This window comes from Mytilus californianus, unplaced genomic scaffold (assembly GCF_021869535.1).
Source record: "Mytilus californianus isolate M0D057914Y unplaced genomic scaffold, xbMytCali1.0.p SCAF_4, whole genome shotgun sequence".
Lineage (NCBI taxonomy): Eukaryota > Metazoa > Mollusca > Bivalvia > Mytilida > Mytilidae > Mytilus > Mytilus californianus.
In genome coordinates, this window is record NW_026262690.1 from 38,020,673 (window position 1) to 38,040,579 (window position 19,907).

General features: G+C 32.0%; 1 long non-coding RNA gene across 1 annotated transcript; it reads left to right on the plus strand.

Annotated features, from left to right (window-relative positions):
* Positions 1-13,280: 13,280 nt before the first annotated feature.
* LOC127698321 (uncharacterized) lies at positions 13,281-18,785 on the plus strand. Its single transcript, XR_007980792.1, has 3 exons — positions 13,281-14,100; positions 14,551-14,634; positions 18,751-18,785. It is a non-coding gene; the product is annotated as an uncharacterized LOC127698321 (long non-coding RNA).
* The last annotated feature ends 1,122 nt before the right edge of the window (positions 18,786-19,907 follow it).

Genomic DNA, 19,907 nt, shown 5'->3' on the forward strand with positions numbered 1-19,907 from the left:
TAAGCAGTTAAATAGGACGGAAAAGGGGGGGGGCGGAGCTCAATCCAAATTTTGCCAAAAATCCTTGTTAATTTGAAAAAAAGTCCGAGATAAGAGAGGGTGGACCACCTGATCACAATACGCCTCTGATGACAGAAATGATTTTTCCCTCGTCAGAGACGTGTCTTTGGAATGTTGTTCAGAATTATATACACGACTGTTATGGGAAATGAACGGCAATAAAATCTAAATTCTTAAAGGTTTCCTTATCTGCTACATCAATCGTGGGAGACGTCATTACATTGGTAGCATTAAACTGGCACACGTTTCTCTGGGAAGGTAATTTAGGGACCATATTCAATTCTTTTTCGCCAATAGTCAATAATCTTAAATACTAAATTATCTTTACACACGCTAGTCCGGGGGTGCAGTCGGGAGAAACAACAGGAATGGTTATTGTTCTTTCCGGCTGCACTTCTTGGAAACTACCGCAAAACATTTACCAGGATAAAGTATAGACATCCAAAATTAAGAGTAGGATTTTACGGCGAGAAATCTTTCAAAAAGTGGACTTTTTTATCAAGATATGCTTCAATTTTATAATTATATCACAGACGACACAAGATGAAAAACCTGATAAAATTTCTAAACAATATCATGAACTCAAAAAATATCTATCAGTTAATAATTTACATTTCATTAGGAACTATCATTTGTTTTTGGTTGTTTTTTATTTTGCTTTGGTTATTTTTTCTTTTCAATTTGTTTTTGGTTGTTTAATTGTTTTATTGTTTTATTTTATACTATAAAGTAACACAGTCGACCTGTCCGTCATAGTATATATTATTACTCGCCAAAATGTTAAGGCTTTCCAAAACCATATGTGTATTTAGTATGTATGCAAACTATAGCGACCTATATAATGACCCGATTGCCGGACGTGAAAGAAAGCATTAATTTATTCTCCGTTCACATTCACCGTAAAGAAATGTGGTTGGATTTTGTTTTTAACATATTACATTCATTGGATTTCCTTAATTTTCGAATACAGTAAATGTATATATCATTGATGTATTATCAATAAGCAGAGAACGCTTGTGTGTGGGTTAGGAGGGGGGAAGGGGGGGGGGGGCGGGTATGATTGGTCATCGACTCCTTTTCTATTACGTTGCTATTATTTCTATGTCACGACAGCGTTCTGTTTTAATCTGTGTTAAAAAGGTGTTTACCATAACTTAATAGGTGCTTGCACATAACGTAATAGGTGTTTTCACGTAACGTAATAAGTGTTTGCACATAATGTAATAGGTGTTTGCACATAACGTAATAGGTGTTTGCACATAATGTAATAGGTGTTTGCACATAACGTAAAAGATGTTTGCACATAACGTAATAGGTGTTTGCACATAATGTCATAGGTATTTGTTCATAACGTAATAGGTGTTTGCACATTATAGAGATTTCCAATAAAATGACATTACTCGACATAACCAACCTGTCTGACCGTATCTCTAACATATTGCATTAAAGGATGACGGAGGGAGCATAGACTGCATGAATTTTTTGCTCGTTGAATACACATACTTTGTTGGAATAGATGCTATTTAAAAATTAGCACAATCTGCTATTTCAATTCTTTACATATTTTGTTCTTAAATTTGGGACTGAGGAGTTTATTGACAACAACCTTTCAAGGGAATAATTAATTAAGTTATCGGTAATTAAATGCACCGATCATTACTTCGTCATTTCACTTGACCCATATATTTATCTCTCAAAGGGTGAATTCTTAAAGCTACTAAATCAAAATTAAGTTTAAAAAAATAAAATAATGGAATCTGAAGCGAGATGATATTCTCTTTTTTGATTTATAAGTTATAAGATTAAAACAAGAGTTTCAAACACGATGTAAAAGGTGTACACGACTTGCGTTTTCATTTTTTTAGCATACTTCTATAATTTATGTCAAGATACTTTTGTCAGAGGTTGAAATTCAGATCACTGATGCATCTTTCTGATAGTACTTTGACACCTTTCCGTAGAATGTTATCAAATGGAAATTATGAGGACACATTTTAAGAAAAAATATGATTACACTTTACTGAATCAGTTAATGTTTTTTTTTTCTGAAATGTTTAACGTTTAACTATGCAAATACGTATGAAAAACGGACATGTACGGAATATTTGATTGAAGTTTTATTAAGTAGGATGCTCAATTTAGTTTTATGACCAACTTATGATAGCAAGGGGATATTATATTTACTGGAACAGAAATATGGTCACTATTGGTCTTGTTCCGACCGGCAGTTAAACCATTGCCAAAGTCGGGCGTCCGTTTGGCTGTGCGGGATATACAAGTACAAAGTCACGTCCGGTCAGAGTGGGGACGTTAAATCCGGTGCCTCTTGTAGAAAGAATGCCACGCTCTCTGCACGTTAAATATGCATAAAATATTTGCCACTGAACGTTAAGCAACCAACTATGAAGCAATCGACAGTAGCGTAACTTGAATTTATTTCTGGTGAAGCAAGTGATTTGAATCTTGGCAGTCAAAGCCTCAACTTGGTTAAAAGACGTCAATGCCAATAGGGAGTGAACAGTTAATTCAAAATCTGAATCGCAAAATAGTTTTCAGCATTTGCAAATGATAGAAAAATCATAAATGATTAATTGATTAATTGATTGTTGTTGGCGGACATTGAGACGAAAACTGATGAATATTCAGGACAAGTAAAACAAAATAATACAATATATATGTATACTAGGTGGAACATGATAACAGCATCAATTTCAATTGTACCTAGAAAAAGAGAGCATGTTACATAGGGGCAGACATTTTGTCTTGCAACTGGCCCCTTATGGATGCCTGGTTCTGTTCTGTGTAGAACTAATGTACGCCGACACCTACATTATATTTGATTTAACGTCTCCACTCCTACTGGACGTTGATGTGTATTCATACATCCCGAACAACCAAACGGACGATCCTTTAAACATGTTATAATGTTGAATATTATCGTTTATAGAGTACATACTGGAGTACATACTGGTACATCCCGCAACGCTAAGGAAATACCCCGGGATTGAAGGGGAAAGGGGGGGGGGGGGTAGGTGACCATACTCTTGATATGTCACACATTGACACAAAGATCCTGTCTATAAAAAATCCAGATTTGTGGAATTTTATCATAAAATAACAATATTTCTAGTGCACATTAAATCAATATATTTCAATGAAACTGCTGGTTAAAGGTATAATTCTCCGTATTCAATTACAGACAGGTCCTGACCAAAAAAAATAATTGACAGAATTATATGTATTACCTCCTCTAAAATGCTTTTGTACATATTCGGGGATATTACAGTTTAAGATCCACTATGTCTTTTAAATTTATACGTTTAGCTTTTGTCAAAATGCATGGAATATGATAACTGAGTGAACTAGGAAGTCTTGCTTATATTAACAAAGGTACATGTCAGTAGGATGAGTACTACATAAAATGTAGGAATGCCAAGTTGAAAACTACGTCCACCTAAAGTAACAAGTTCGTTGTCAAAAATAAAGCATTTTACACTATAAGACAAGTCAGTTTCAAAGTTATAACCTCTTGTTTGAATCAGTTTTTTCGTGAGGTATACGAAATCCTTGCCCGGTTCAAATCGAAGATTGGCTGCAATATTAAGAAGTAAGAGCAAAGATTGGTCGGTCCGGAGTCAGAATCATGTGTCCAGGTAGGGTGATATATCTTCCTGCGGTATAATACAAAGTCGGTTCATATTCATCTTCTCGTCCTGAATATGCGTATGTAAAATACATATGCAACGAACACTTATATATATATATATATATGGACCTACATCTTATTAGTACTTATATTTTATAATTTTCATGTTCTACACTGCATTGGGAATAAAACATCGAAAAGAAAAAAAAATAGCTTGCTGTTTTGACTGCAAATCGCATGCAAAGGCGGATTTAGGGTGGAGGGGGCATCTCCACTTCTAACGTTGCCTAGATCCTCCCTTTTCAAAATCCTGGATCCACACATGATCTGGCAACGAAATCTTATTATCTTGTGTTGTTTATGTTTCTTACCTAACCGAATTCGGTGACACCCCCCCCCCAAAAAAAAACCCCCCACACACACACACTTAATTGTTTATCAATAAAATGGATAAAATACTATAAGTTAATTTATTTCGATGGATATAAAAAAATTGCCTGGAAATGTCTTTTGTATTTGGACTTCGATAGCATTCCCGTAAACAAAATAACTCAGAACAATCCTTAATCAAGCAAACCTTCTAAAATACAATCGGGAATTTTTTTTATCAATGTATTTCATAATGAAAAATACTTTTATTTAGAAATTGAATGGAAGCGACAGTTTTATCTCAATTTTCAACTTTTATAAAGAGACAGATTCTGACTAACACTGGTTTCGATATTTCTGAAATGTCAGAATAAATATCTTTCTAAATGTTCCCCCCGCAACAAATATAATAAAAAGATAGATAAAGAAAAAAGGAAAAACAGAAAGAAAGAAAGAAAAACACCGGATAACGAAAAAAAAAAGCATAGTGGGGCGTTCTTCTGCAAAGTATATTGAAAAATAATTGTCATAATCAAAAACATGAATGGTAACTCAAATCGATCGTATGATAAGTATGGGATACGTGTATTTATACGTGATCTTATGTCAGTGCAAATAAAGGCGGGAATCTGGAGAACCACGTGATAATTAAAAAATGCAAGATTTCTATCCTTTTTCGTCATGACAACATTTTTTTATATGGAAGAAAATTCCAGTGTGTGAGTTTAAAAGTCTTGGAATATTTTGTTTAAACTTGAGCGATGTATTTTATCAAATTCAATGGTTGGCAATAACCAGTCCCATTAGGTCCGTACGTCGAGTTACGAACGTATGTCATTTTATTAGAAATCTCCAATGTAAAAGGGTATTTGCACATAACGTAATAAGTCTTTGCAAATAATGTAACACGTGTTTGCACATAACGTACCAGAAGATTCACATGACATCTCGAATGTTAACAGAAAGTATCAATTGTTTGGCAAAACGCATATCAACTATACCATGACATATTATATTTTTCACAAAAAATACATATGTATCAACACAACATTAAGCCATTATAATATAATATCACAAGGTTTTCATAGATCAAAGATGTATCAAAACAAAACGTTTAGAACATTCAACATAACCATCCCATTTGAGACAGGACGCAATTATTAACTGACATAATTAAAGGAAGAATAGACACAACATAGAAGAAATGTGACAGAACGTAAAGGTGGTTGATCATAAAGTTTAGAGGTATTAAAAGAATATACAGTAGTAACAACATAATGTAATGCATATTGCACACACATAACAAAGAATAGCAATGAAATCTTATACAATTGTTTGACAAAACAAATAATTAATATGACATAACACAGAGATGCAGTATCAGGAAATAAAGCCACTTACACATAACATAAAGAAGAAACGTCAGGACGTAAAGACAAAGCGACAAAACACATTAAATATTTACACTATAAGACAGTTAAGGCGTTCCATAGATGTGTGCTGATTTACGTGTGTGCATCCGCGTCTAAATGCATGTTAGTGTGCTGCTGGAAAGTGATGTGTTATAACTATTAATTTACATAGTTTCTTTTGTAAAATAGACTCTGTATACTTTAAGAAATTGTACATTTTAATAAAATAATTAGATATAAGAAGATGTGGTATGAGTGCCAATGAGACAACTCTCCATCCAAGTTAAAATTTATAAAAGTAAAACATTATAGGTCATAGTACGGTCTTCAACACGGAGCCTTGGCTCACACCGAACAGCAAGCTATAAAGGGCCCAAAAATTACTAGCGTAAAACCATTCACAACGGGAAAACCAACGGTCTAATCTATATAAAAAACGAGAAACGAGAAACACTTATGAACCACATCAACAAACGACAACTACTGAACATCAGATTCCTGACTTAGGACAGGTGCAAACAATTGCAGCGGGTTTAAACGTTTTAATGGTACCAAACCTTCACCCTTATCTGAAACAATAGTTTAACATCACAACATAGAAAGACACACTATAAAATATGTTGTTTTTCTGAAAGATGTCGAACTATTTCCTAAAACCTACACCCTTTCTGCACAACACTATTAAAAAGTGGTTAAAAAAATACAAATAAACCATTATTTTCTCTCCGATTGGAAATCACATAAAACCTGGTCTTTAGACAGATTGTGCTTTATTCATTGACGACTTGTCTGGTCTTTTTACCAATATCATGATAATCATAATTACTTCTAATTGTTCATTGGAAAACATTTCATGCATATTAAGGATGAGAATAAAACAAAACTAAATCTTATAGGTAGGTTCTAAACAAAAGGTCGATCGGAATGTAGAGCTGGAAATTTAGACTGCCATTGGAAATAGTTAAACGTAATGCAAGACTGAGAGATAGAGAAGTTTTGCTTTCAACCTTCCAACTAAGAACTCCTAAAGAGTGCTTGCAATAGTTCTTTGAAATGCAGAGTGTGGCGCATCTCTCTAGTCGAGGCATCGATTCAACGTTTTCATTCTGACCAGACGTGGCTGCGTATTAATGCTTTCCTCACAACGGAAGTCGCATATGTTTGTATTGTTTTTGTTGTTATTTATTTTTGTCTTTTTAATTTTCATTAAATGTTAAATTCGTTGTTTTATTTGGATACGGTTTCCAAGTGTATTTATAAAATTTATTATGAAATAGAATGCTTAGTTGGTAATGTCAACAATTCAGACTCTTTTTGAAATAATTTGTTGGCACTTAAAAGAGCCCTTTTTACAGACTGACGACTGGTAACTGGAACCCTTCACTGTTCCATGTGCTCGTATAAAGAAAGGTTGTGAACTAACTCTAACAGATACTTTGAATATTTGCCCCGAAAGTTCACATAAAGTCCTTCCATGCGTATATTTAAAACGAATGTCTCATGGAAGCCCGTTTAGAGCCTCCCAATACAGCTGTCGTTGAAGTTGTACCTGTTCTGTTGTACGTACTTGTTCTAGTGCATGCTTTGGTACAAGTATATTATCTTGAGATGCACAAAAGAAAGAGTCTGTTAATTTAAAAAACAAAAAAAATATCGATAAATATTTGTTATATTTAAACTTTTACATTAGTCATTATTTATTAAATCATGAAAAGATAACTTAAAAAGGGGTTTTTGTAACGAAAACTTATTTCTTACAATAAAGCTCAGTCATCGCCTCATTAAATCTGAAATTATGTTTACTAAATTGTAAAAATTGTAAATGTTATCTGGTAAAGTTTTTATTGACCAAAACGGAAAAAGTGAAAGAAAGGACTCATTAATGCTATGGTTATAGCAGAGACATATATACCATATCTCTGGTTATAGCATTCATTAAGTCCAAACACCATGCAATCAATGGTTTCTCTAATTTTCATACTTTTTCACATTTTTCGATCGGTGTGAGAAAAAATATTTTTCAACTCTAGAGGAAACTTTGTTCTCGGCAAATGATTGGTCGAAATTTGATTATGACGTCAAATTTTCTTAGTTTCTTCTGAATTTCCTATGGCGACGTCACAAAACTAGAGGCTCTAAAGAGCCTGTGTCGCTCACCTGCATCTTCAACTATGGTCACGTTTTAGTAAAAGTCATCATTAAATGGGAACAACTCTATTAAGAGTTAACTGACGATTTCAGTCTTGTTAATATTTTTGTAAAATATTATCCTACTGACAATTTTTCTTTCTAAAGTGTATCTATTTATTCCCTTACAGTTTTCAAGATAAAAGGCCAAAAATGCAAATATGCAACTAAATGTAAAAAATTTTCATTAAAGGGCTATAACTCCAATAATGAGTCTATTATGGCTTATTTGTAGATCTTGTCTCGTTGATAATTTTTGCTATTTAAGTTTCTATCTATCTACTACAGTTTTCAAGATATTAGGCAAACACGCAAAACTTGATAAAAATCGTCTTTAAAGGGCAATGACTCTAAAAAGGAGTCTTCTGACGATTTTGGTCTAGTTGATTTATTTGTAGATCTTGTCTTGCTGGTGACTTTTGCTATTAAAAGTTTCTGTCTATCTATTATAATTTTCGAGATAATAGGGAAACAAATTTTAAAATGGTAAAACTCCTATAAAAAGTCGTCAAACAGTTTTGATTTTAACGGACAATAGTAAGAGCTCAAAGCATTTTTATCCCTGTCATATTTTTTCTTTTTATAGCGGTTTTCAAAATAATGGGCAAAACTTGCATTTTACCCCTATGTTCTATTTTAGCCATGTCGGTCATCTTGGTTGGCAGACGGAGTCATCGTACACATTTTTAAAACTAAATACCCTAATTATAATTTAAGCAAATTTTGGTAAAATTTGGCTCAATGGTTTCAGAGTAATGGTTCAGAGAAAAGCTCACTTGGCCTTTCTGTCAAGTGAGCTAAAACGGCGACCATGCCTGATGACGTCACATAAAAAGAACACAACTTTCTGCAAATCTTTGCAAAGGTAGGATAAACTTTGTTTAGAAATCTCTTAAAATCATCAGAGAAACAGATTCCAACACTATAATTCGTGTATTACGATATTTCTCCACTCTCAACAGTAAATATTAAAATGTATTTATTATCAACATAAATATATATAACTCACATCTAAATCCTTCTTTCCTAATATATATGTTAGACTCAGATCGACGTCCGACCTCATCGACGTCCGTTCCTCAAATCGACGTCCAAATACGACGTCACGTTCTCAAATCAGTGTCCAATATTTTAACCCTCTAATTGACGTCCAATGTGACGTAATTATGAAATAATTCATTCATGTCATGTTCTATGCTCATTTTAACATGGATAGGCATTATATTTGTCGATATTTTACACTGAGCGTTAGCGAGGTGTAAAATATAGTCAAATATAATGCCTACCCATTTTGAAATGAGCATAGAGCATGACATGAAGGAATTAATTCGATTCTATTAGGACAAAAACGGTATTTTTATCGGTCTAATCGTACGAAAATGCCTTAGGAATGTTTGGCTGTTCCCGTTTACACCTTATGAATCATGTACATTACATTTTCATATTAATAAGTTCAAAAACTAGTAGCAGGGTAAATACACGATGTTTTAATAACAATAAATAATAAAATTTTATGTAAACAGCCAAAATATATATATTTCATTACGATCAAAATGAAAATAACGAAAATGTAAACAGTAAGTTTGTGCGCATGTGTCAAACATATTTTGTACTAATTATATGGACATATTAAAAGGAATCACAAAAACGACGTCCGATCGATGAGGAGACTCTTATCGCGATGTTTAATTTCATTCAATCATTTTTTTTTTAAATTTATCTTTGTTTATATTATCTCTATCGTTTTGTCTTTTTGTATAGTAGCTAACAGAAACTATAACTGTTTTCTTAAATTGTTATCAAAATAAAAGGACAATCATTAGAAAATGACAATAATACAATCACCAACATCATATTACTATAACATGTACATGCATATTAATATTTTGACGAAAGCCGTTCATATTCTCGACCTACGTTGTCGTTTTCCTTTCTTTTTCATATAACTAAATAACACGTGGGTATACATTGTACGACAATAAAACAACAACATAAAAACAAAGATATTCAAAGACATCTAGAGGGCATTTTACAGACTCATACAATAGAAAGAATAAAAACTTACAGCCAATTGTTGAAAAGTATTATTATTTGGACTTATATTTTTCAATACTTTTTTGAGTTTTAGGTTCAACCCACTCTTTAATAAAGTTGTGATATCACTGCGACAAGTCCATAAAACGGACGTCGATAAGAGAAGTCAAAACTTGAACGTTGATTTGAGAACAACAAAAAGACGTCGATTAAGAGGGGCATAAAAGCCGTCGATTTTGAATGTTATTTTATTATAATTCTCATATGATTTGCATATTAGAGAAAACGTTGATATGATTGGTCGAGAGGACTTCCGGTAGTTGTTTTTGACGTTGTTTATTTTTCGATAGACGACGTTGACCGAACTTCTTTTTGTAACCAATATAAACAAGATGGCGGCGATAATAACAAATCTGGCTCGACGTTAAAATATTTATTTTCATTTTGCTTTAATCGTTAAATTAAACAATAAACACAAAACATTCATTTGAATGATAATAAGAGTTTTTGTAGTTAGTTTTTTTTTCAGATAGCAAATTTCAAGTAGTACATATTTTTGTGTTAACCAAAAAATATATTCATACACTAGGCCAATTCAATGACACAAATATAAAACTTACGTGTGATAGAGGTTACGAGTGTGGAAAAATAAATTCCTTATCTCCGATTTTAAAGAATTATAAGGATTAAACGCATTTTTAAAGGAATTTATTGGTGTATAAACTGGACCAAGTCACTCACAAACATTCGGACTTTTATTTGTTTGTGAGTGAATTGGTCGAGTTTATACACCAATAAATTCCTTTAAAAAGGCGTTTACTCCTATAGTAACGTCAGATTTGGACGTCGATTTGAGGAACGGGCGTCGATTAGAGACCGGTCGTCGATCTGAGTCCTACATACATCTAGCATTTATTTGTTTTATATCATTGTTCAAACCAAAATAATTAGTGTTATAATTTGAGATACCAAACTAATGCTATAAAATTCAAAAGATAATCATATATATATATATATACATATGTATTTCCTCTAAGCACTTTGCATGTCAAGAACTAAAGTCCGAAATGTCAATACACGTTTGCTGTAAATGGTCTCGGATTGTATCTGTTGACTCGGGTAGAATTGGATCTCCATGACATTTCATACAGGTAAGGTATATCATCTGGTAAAGAAATCTGGTCTAATTTCTCCATCTAAAATGCACAAAATTATAATGAGAATATCGAACTCTATATCTGCATGTGCTACCAAATAAATAAAAATGATAGTTATGGGAAAATAGTAATAGAAGCTAATTCATTAACCAATTAAGCCAGAAATAATGAAACATCAAATAGGATTTCAATCATACAGATGTTAATTATCGACGACCGACATAATATCATTTGCAAAATGGAAAACAGGAATAACTTAAAATACTGAACATCATAACCGACCATACCAATCACCAAGAGTCGACTCCTCCGAAAAATAAAGTCCAGGAGTATAAAAAGGCAACAACAACGAACAACACACAAGCGATCAAACCAGTTTAATCTTTTCGAATCTGTTTGACTCATTCGCTCTGGTTACTTGCGTTTGATAATATATACATAGAAATGCAAACACCATACAAAAAAAAAAAACATGAAAGTTATATATATATTTTTTTTTCGATATTTAGATATAGTTCAACGATATCTGAATGCATACAAATTTCCTAAAAATTCGAAAAACCACCTATTGGCGTAGCCTTAAAAATTGACATCTTTTATTTAAACGTGTTTCCTGAATAAATGAATACTATATGTATATGTAAAAAAAAAAGTTTTAAGAAATTGGAAGATTTTCTTTGAGATTCAGTTTTGTATATAAGGATTAGATCTACAGCTATTGATATAAGCGTTTGTTCATTTTTACTTTAAGGCTTGAATACCTATTGTTCTGATATCTGCCCTATCAATATAAAAAGCAAAAGTAGAGAAGAATTCAAAGCAGAATAAGTAACAACCATGAATTGAGTTTGACTTCAAATAAGACATGCACAAGAAATCTTGCATGTTTAATGTCAATTTTAAAGTATAAAACAAATCATTTTTACCTCTTCTTTTGTTAAACTCCAACCTTTACCAACGGCCATATTGTTTGATTGATGTGACACCAGTTATAACAGAGGCCACAACATCTTTCTGAAGGGTCCACCGCAAAGCAATCTGAGCCACAGACTTTTCTAAAGTAAACGTTAATAAAGATTTAAGGATATTGGTTGACTGCTATTATTTTTTGTTTGTTAAACTTTGTTACATAGACAAACTTTATTACAACTGTCTATAAGCAATAATCGATTAAAGAGTCGGATACTATTATTTTTTCATAAGCTAATAAAGCACAATCATATATCATTGCTATTATCGGGTGCAGATCCAGGATTTTGAAAAAGTGGAAATGGCAATACAACGTTTGGAGTGATACTTGTAAACAGTCTATGCATTTATCATATGTGAAGCTCCATAAGGGCCCCGGCCCCTCCCCCTTTATTCCGCCTCTGATTATGTCACCTTGAAGTATACACATCTTTAGAAAATGTTGTTCATAGAAATAGTCTGAAGTAAATTTGGGAAAAATTACTAAATTATATAGATAATTGTGAATTTATTTTTAGTGACATCGATATAAATTGTTGATTTTCTTCTTGTGTTCATTTGTCTTTAACTTTAGTGCCATTTCCATCTAAAATAAACTTCATAACTCTAAACGATCATATGTGTTTGTTAAACTTAAAATTACCATGAGTCTTTCCTATTTCTTCCATTACTTTTAGACGACTCCAGTACGATTCATTATTAGCATACTGACTCCATGCCGGACAGATTGCATGGCCTAGCTTTCGTCTTTAACTATATGAGAAATACGTCCACTTGCAGGGTCGTTTGTCACCTCGTTTGTATTTACCAGTTAAAATACCACTACAAATAAAATTTACACCAAGATGTCGTAAAATGGAATTGGATACCCTGCATGTATCATGCTTTTGAATAACATATGGTAAATTTGCTGAAAGAACCCTCCTAAATTATTGAAAACTATCATTCTGCATTGACAATAATATCTTGATGTAAATTATGTAAAGATGTTTAAATTTGTAGTATATCTAAAGGGTATTCATTAAACCTTCAACTTCTGTTAAATTTTAAGTGATTCTGAAATGTATAGGGTGGATGATTGTTTGAGTAAATGGTCCATATTTTATTTTCGATTTTAACCAGGAAGTTAATAAAATGACCCTATTAATACTGAAAACAGTATTGCTCTCTTAAATACCGGTCATGACCTTCCAAAAATTCTCCCAGAAACCACGAAGAGGGCTACTAGTATGAGAAAGTAATTGAAATTTTGCTGTCTAATATAGGGAATAAAATATCTGCCCCTCAATTTGGATAAAATTGCATTGAAGTAATGGGGGTAATAATTTTCCTGTTCCATATGTTCTATTTCATACATGATTAATCTGCCGCTGATTACCCTTGTGATTGAATAAAAGAGGGACGAAAGATACCAGAGGGACAGTCAAACTCATAGATCATAATGTTCCCACTCATGTTCCCACTCGCTGGTCAAATATCTGATTATAATTTACGAAACAGTAATAATTATATGTTGTATCCAAATATAGAATAGACATTACCAAAATATTCCGCTTTCCTTTCTTCTATTGTAAAATGGAATTTCCTAAACTCCGACATACTGACTTCTGAAAATATTAATATAGTCGTAAGAAAGATAACAATCAAATTAATACAACCACCTTTTTTATTAGTTGATTTGCTATAGAAAATTAAAGATTCTTCACACAATATTGCAAAATAAATGCAGGTCTACAACGGGTTGATTCCAAACCTCATTCAGAATGCAAATGTGGCCATTCAGTATTCAGTTATCATTACAGTTTAGTTCAGGTCAAAGGTATCATCAGCAGTATTTCAGATGAGTACAAAAATTAGAGTTGATCGAGTATTTTTGTGTGGATAATTACTTTGAATTGTTGATAATATGGAAAATCAACATTGTTATCCCTTTGGAAGTTCATTCCTTATTGGAGTTTAATGACATTTATGTCACAGGTTTAAAACATTTGCATCAGCAATACCACAAACAAATGGAAAATTAGTGTGGACTGATTATTTTTATGGAAATTATGCCCTTTGAAAAAAAGCGATTACAAAAATTGCAGGGTAAGGGTAGGGGGTCAGGGGATATCCTGTAGCAATCCTGAAATATAATTGAAATGTTTTTTTAAGGCTACAGGAATTTTGCTGGCATGGAGTAGATTCAGACAACAAAACCAGTATGATACAAAACAGTAACAGATTCTCAAGACTGAAAATTATTCCAGATCAGTTTTATTATAATGTGAGAAACAGCAAAAGTTTTCTTTTAATCCTTTTTGAATGTATACAAAAATTGAAATTGTGAATTTTTTGCAAATTAGAATATATAAGGATAAAAAACATCAAGAAAATTGGTATGATTTTGGTCGTTTATATTATTTAGGAAGGACACAGTTTCATTGCATATACCTTGCTTTTAATAGTTACTATAAAAATTAAATGAATGTGAAGTCTGTTAGTACAAAAATGTATTGAAAAATCTCTACTCTGAAAAAATGTTATTAGAGTAATGACTGAAATATTTTCAAATAAACATACTTTTATATTGTCAGTCAATGCTTTTGTTAACTTTTTCTGTATTTGTTTTTTTTTTATATATTTGCTCAAAATGAAGATACTGAATATTGTCCCAATTCCACTTTTGTCAAAACAGTGTTTGATATTTAATTGATATTGGTTTGTTATTTTAAAGGTTGATGAAGTGAGAACAGCAGATGATGCTGCTATCAGAGTCAAGTTAATGGTGTTTTATGAACTCAAAGATATAGATAAAATGGTAAAGAAATTAAAAACTAGGAAGAAAATGGAGAACTCTCTTATTTGTTGATATTGCCAATCAAACATTTGTTGAACATGACCCTTCAGAATAGAAAATTTTATCAATACTGCACTTATCTGTAAAAAAAATAATGTCTCTCCAGAATATATTGAGTTGAATTTTTATGCATGTTTTAAAAAGTATTGATTTTAATATCAACATTTGCAATTTAATATCAGAATAACATACAGGGGAGACATATCTGTAGGGGGCAAAAGGGGGCAAAAGGGGAGGGGGGGGGGGGGTTCCAACAACAGCAAAACAGCAAATTGATTTGGATTAAAACAGATAATAAGGAATTGAAAAGGATAAAAACAGTAAATGAAAATCAATAACATGTTCTTTGGACAGTGTTCGTTCTATACAGGGCTGACACGTTTGATAAACATATATTTCTGACAGAAATTGGGCCTTCGTCGCATGGCCAGTTTTTCCAGTCTTTGGTACATACATCACTGAAACAGGAAAGCTTACAGAATTATCAACATTTGTCAAAATAGGTAATATTGGCCTCACTTACTAGTATAACATTGCTTTTCAACCATTCAGGATCAGGTGTAAGATACTTTACATACTGAATATCTACTCTGTTGACGAGGACTACATTTACATGTTGTTGTTCATCAAATTCAATACCTGGTTTCAAGGCTGTACCATCATTGTGCATTGAAACAGCATACACTTTGACAATTTTGGTATCTAAAAAAGGTTTTGAAGAGGAGTACTGATAGAGGCCATGTCAGGGCTCATAATGTTATTAATCATTCTATAATGCTATCATCTGGGTTTGTCACCTCACTTTATTCTGGCACATCCATAGTAAAGAAGACCTTTTTTTGTAAAATAAACTGAATGTGATTATTTTTCTGTGAAATACTGGTTACTTCAAGCATTACTGTCAAGTTTTGTCATAATCAGTTCAATAGTTTGAGAGAAATTCAGTATAATGTAAGACGACATCTTCACCGATTTGAGGAAAATTTCCTCGAAAAATCCAAATAACGCCTCATCATGATAGAATATAGTGTGGACCAATAAATTCACCAATAAATGATCAAATATTCATCTCATCTGCATAAAAATAGTTGAATATGATACAAAAGAGGACTCTAAAATGATAAACAACACTAATGAACCTCCAAGCCTTCCATATAAGGTCCCTCTTGGTCCATTTATACCTCTCATTACCTCAAAATTTTAACTTTTTAGGCTAATAAATTAAAATTTTTGGGTAACTATTACACATTTATGTAAGAAATGTGATATTAAATAAGTAATTGAAGTGTTCAAGCTAAATGAAATATCCACATAAAAGTTTACTGACTCCATGGAGGTTTCAATAAGTCCTTACGTAAAACTGAAGTTTACGCCGCGTTCAAGAGAGGGACATATAATGGTTCCCTTTTGCTAAATAATTTTTACTGGTGTGTTTTGTATATGCGACTTTTTGTGTTTCTGTGGTTCTTATAACGTGACTCTGTACTTTAAAAGATCCCGTCATTATGTTATTGTTCTATTATATGTCATTATGTTATTGTTCTATTATAAATTTGAAAATACTTTGAACGACAAACGACAAATTTATTTTACTCGCGTAGTGGTATTTACCATATGTGGATTCTTAAGGGTTCTGAAGAACTTCTGGACAATTATAAATCTCGGTCTATTTCTGAAATTAATTCTAACATAACTTTTGATTTTTTAACCCTGTATACCAACATTCCCCATGTGAAATTATAAAATTGTTTTGAATAGACATTGAATGACAAACTTTTTTCTTATGTGACGTTTACATTTTCTGACGTCAGACACGCGAAGCAATGAATGTGGGTCTTAATTTGATAAATGCTTTTGTGCTTTTTTTGTAAATAATTGTTTGTTTTGATATTGTAACACAGTGATGACTGCTGTACCCATATTTTGACTATTTTATTTATAATGTCTGTTTTGTTCACGCATCGTTGTAAATATAACGAAATTTGATAAGACTGTCGTACAAGTGAGAGGTTTAGCGCTATAAAACCAGGTTCAATCCACCATTTTCTACATTTGAAAATGCCTGTACCAAGTCAGGAATATGACAGTTGTTGTCCATTCGTTTGATGTGTTTTGTCATTTGATTTTGCCATGTGATTAGGGACTTTCCGATTGAATTTTCCTCGGAGTTCAGTATTTTTGTGATTTTACTTTTTGTTGTTATTGCTTTAAAAAACATTTCATTTACTTATTACTGTATATTTCTTACGGAATTACTGAGAGAGAAGTTTTCTTTTATATATCAAAATAGGGAATGAAGAGAAAAAGTTAGAAAAAGCTCCAAAAAACTCTGAATGTGACTTGGTGACTCTATCTACCTATATTCAAGGTAGAGCCCTATTTCCAGGCAATTGTCCTTCAAATATGTTTTTGTGACTCAATCCAGTATTTTATGGTTGCAACATTACAGTGAAATAGTATGAAATTAAAAACAAAATGAAAGTACATATAAATAAGGTCATTGGTGCATGTACAGCTTCCCTATTTAGGAGTAATACCACCATTGATATTCCCCTATTAGTCCCTGTTAAATTGGTACTTTTCAAAAAAATGTTCGGAATTTATCTTTGTTTCAAATAAAGAAATACTTGGCATGGGTAAAGTTTTTTCCTGTCCAGACAAAATTTCACATCACATTTCACTGCATATAGGATAATAACCATCACTGGAAGTTAACCAATCAAATGTTCACCCCTTTTTTTTCCTGTGTACAAGCTTTATTAACCATGTTACCTCAAGTTTCCCAAATATTTTATAGATACACCAAATGAAAAAAGAATGGTACTTTGAAGCACCCAAGCTATCTGTTTATGACTCATAATTTTTTTCTGCAATGAAATCCAGGGTTAACTTCCTACAACCGTCAAATTCAAGGAAATAATTTTTTCGACCCTTTTTCGTATGAAAGCAGATGTGACATGCTACGATTTGGTGGTATTACACTTGGTAAGGATCAATAAGAAAGAGGAAAAAAACGTATTTTTATGTGATATGTGGTGTGTATGTTACTCCGAATAAGGGAACACCATATTACCAGTGGTAAGACCCCAATGTTCAGTGATTTTCAATTTCTACCAAAGATTGGCTGTCAAAATGTTAACATTCCAATTTTCAATAACTGTTAACAGCAAATACATTCTCACAATAACAGATAACAAAGAAAAATATAGTCCTATAAAAGCTTACAAGGAATAAGACTAACAGCTAACAGCAAATATATTTAAGAGATAACAAAGAATTAAATTGCCCCAAAACAGCATAACAGTTAAACCCCTTGAAAGATTCATTTTCAGATTTTATAAAGTATCTATTAGTCATGATATACAACTGTCTTTGAAATTTTATAAAAGTCTTATTTAGAATTGAGAATTTAGTTTTATAGAATTTCCAAGAAAGATTTCTATCATGTACTTGTTCAACATACTTGCTGTAGCTCTTACCCTTTCTGAAAATTAAGGAGACTAAAACTCAAATATTTCATTTTTTTTATAAGATGTATATCTTTTATCTATAGTATCATGTTTCAAACTGGGATGTAAACCTATTCTGAGTACTATCTTCACATAGAAAAAAGTGTTAGTCTATACTAAAGGATTTACGTGGAATACTGTGGATTCATTTCTTTACAGGATACCAATTTTCATGGATTGATGAAAAATTGTATTTTGTTTTATATTGATTTCATGATTTTGCTAAAGTCTGCATACCAGCCTATAGACAAAAATGTACTTTACCAAAAATTGGCATCGATATCCCACAAATAATAATGAATGCTCAGTGCTTGGGGAAATTCACTGCATGTGTTTTTCAGTTGGACTTGACCGAGCACCTGCTATTTTTGGTACATTATTAGGGCTGTTTCCAGAATACTACATGACCAGTATTGTGCATTGTCAAGAACATTACTGCATCTACAATCACTGTTGATATATTCTTAGTTAACTCCCCAATTATTGATAATCAAAATTGTAATATGCTGTGCAAGCGTAGGTCTACATTATGAAAATTCTGAAACATATACATTTGTTTTCATTACAGCTGTGTCTGTGCAGATATTATAGCTTATGCTTCTAAATACACGTAAGTAAGAACTTAGTGGAATAAAAATGACAAAAAGTTATGAAATAGAAAAACACAATCATTTAACTTCTTCAGGATTCGAGATGTTTGTGGTTGCTGTTATCAATTGTACTTTCCAATATTTTTTTATTAATCCGTATTATTTTTTTATATATATATATATTAATAAATACATTAGGGAATATACTTCTTATATGCCAGTTTGAACAGTTTTTTGTCATATGCTAAAAAAAACATATGCAAGATATTAGCACTACAAATACAAGATCATATAACTATACTAGATACTTTTATAGAGTATAATGCTATTCAATGTTGCCTTGGCAACATATTATTTTAACAAAATCATGAATGCTTTATTTCATCTTTTTAATTGATTATTCTACTCTTGACAATAATCGCAATATTATTATGGTAATACCTAAAAAAAATTTAAAAAAACACTTATTCATCTCTGAATGTCTAAATATTCAAGTGGTTTTATATTTGTATGTTATATGTTTTTTTAGGTATATAGAATTCGTGGAAAAGTCTTCAGCATTAAATGATCTTTCTAACTACCCACATTGGTTAGACCGTAGTTAACAGATTGGATATGAGATCTCTATAAAGTTGTCTATCAAGGATTCCATACACATGACAAATTACAGAAACTTCATGATAGTGCTGTCAAAACCAGGACTAATCCAAAAATAGTTGTACGAATAAAAAACATGAATACATTTGCCTAATGAGGTTGAAAAAAGTAATATGGTGAGGTTTAAGGCAAATCTTTAATAGATTTTCGGCAGTGAGATCTGTATTTACCCTTCAACATGTATGTTTTTATATCATGTATGGAATGAAATTTTATTTTAAAACATGCTTTTTATCATCTGATTTTGGATATGTTTAGGTCAAATAATGCCCAAAACAATCCCAATCAAAGAGACAAGATGATGTTGAGTGTATGTCGAAGAGACAAGATGATGTTGAGTGCATGTCAAAGAGACAAGATTATGTTGAGTGTTATGTCAAAGAGACATTTAATTGAACCAATTCAACAAAAGTTTTTAAATTTGTTTACAGAGACTATGAAAGTTCTGCCATCAACAAGAAGTTCCCTGATTGACACT